Genomic DNA, 1,951 nt, shown 5'->3' with positions numbered 1-1,951 from the left:
CTGCATTCTATTCTAGAATGCAGAGAACTCTAGGATCTCCATTTGCTGCAATGTAGTGCTTGACTCATTAGGCCATAGAGTCACCAGTTAATAAATCCTTATGTTTCTTGATAAGATCTTTTATACACAATTCCTCATCTTTTCTCTATCAACTACATGACATGCACCCCTGCTATATTACAAGCATCCTTATATTCAATCATTCTTATGATGAATGCTTATAGCTCACATGGTTGTCTTCCATTTAAATTTTGGTGGAATCTTATAAACAACCTGGTACTCAAAATGAATTGTTCAAAGCCTGTAGGTCCTTGCTTGATAGTGAGAGGTTTTAATTCATCTTTCCAAATACTAAAATTGATTGATTAGTGCCTAGCTTGTTCAAATTCATGAGGCAAAAAATCCTACGATATTAATGGTAATCTTTAGCAATATGTATTTCTATCCCAATCAGCTGCCAAAAAATTAATATAGAAGGGTAGCAACAAGCACCAAAGAAATATACTTCACATGCTATTGAATAAAGTGCACATAGGGATTGATTTTTTCCATATATATGATGGAAACATGTCGGTAAAAATGGAAGGGAACTTGAGCTGATAGAAGCATTCTAAGTGTCTCACCAATAGGCCTACTTTCATTTTTTAACATATCCTCACTCACTCCTTCGGCAAGGGCATGAAAAAGTGAAATAGTACTCTCAAAATCTAGGAAAGATGACTTTAATCTCCCAAGGATAGTAGACAATGTGTTGTTAGTGAAACTTTGAACTACATCTAGTGCCAAGCAACTGATATTTCTAAATGAAACAAAAAAATCATGTCATTCTTCATGCATTCTATCTTCTGCTTCTGTACTAATTTTGTTAAGAATGTCTAGCAAATCCTAGTACATAGGATCATACCAAATCTAAACTCGAATTACTTACATGATTTGCCCAATTTGACCCATAAAATTCACATTTAATTGAGGAGTATACTTCATTCTAGACACATAGTTGGATAAGAATTGCAAAGCATTTGAATCTTCATCCCCATCCCCATTTTGCAAGAAGAAAATTATAGAGGTGAAAACAACATCCAACATTTTTATAATAACCTCCTTCACTACAAGAATTTCATTAGATGCCTCAATTGAATCAAATTTGCATGCACATTTTGAAACTTGTGCAAAACTTGTAAGAAGTGCATTAAACTTCATTGTAAACTCAGTATCATGCTTGCCAAGAACTAAACTAAAGAAATTATGAATTTGTAGCTTTCTAGGAAGTGTAAGTTTAGATTGTAGATCCATCCACTTGGAAACTATAGCTAAAATAAATGTGGCAACAAAACCTCTAAGCTTTGAAGGTCATTCTTTAGCTAAAAGAAACTCAAATAACATGGACAAAAGCCTATCATTCAAAACTAGACCAATATCAATCTATGTCACATACCTTTGCATTGTGTTCAAGGCAGTGGTAGCTAGCTCTAGCCTCAAGTCCCTATAGAATACAATCATATCATACTAGGAATTTACAATCTAAGCCACACATTGTTCTCTTATAGCATAATTAATTCTTCCTACTATGCTAATTTCCTCAGAATTGTGAGGATAATCTAAACTAATCAACTCATCATTGAGTGCATTAAAACTTGCTCGACTACTAACTTGGTACTTTGACAACATCTGTACAAATCTTTGTGCTCAAATAGCAAGATGTGCTTGCTCTTTACATTGAGTTTGAGGACCATCTTTACACTATCGCCTAGAATATTTTGAGAGTTACATGAACTCCTTCATCATAGTAGTATTAATAACATATATTTGGTGCCTTTGCATACTAATGTCATCAAGACTCATGGATACACTAATATGTCATGAAGCATTTTCTTTTTCTTTTTACTTTTCACTTCATTACTTTAGGGATCCTTTTCTTTTTAAAACCATGGAGCTATTGGAGATGTCTGTC

At 33.7% G+C, this 1,951-nt stretch overlaps 1 pseudogene; it reads right to left on the bottom strand.

Annotated features, from left to right (window-relative positions):
* Positions 1-465: 465 nt before the first annotated feature.
* LOC149540308 (exportin-T pseudogene) lies at positions 466-1,668 on the bottom strand (annotated as a pseudogene).
* Positions 1,669-1,951: the final 283 nt, after the last annotated feature.

The sequence above is a fragment of the Cupressus sempervirens genome, chromosome 9 (genome assembly GCF_028749045.1).
Source record: "Cupressus sempervirens isolate cs-2001-9-10 chromosome 9, ASM2874904v1, whole genome shotgun sequence".
Lineage (NCBI taxonomy): Eukaryota > Viridiplantae > Streptophyta > Pinopsida > Cupressales > Cupressaceae > Cupressus > Cupressus sempervirens.
Note: the sequence above shows the minus strand (reverse complement) of the source record. Positions and strands in the feature narration are given on the sequence as shown.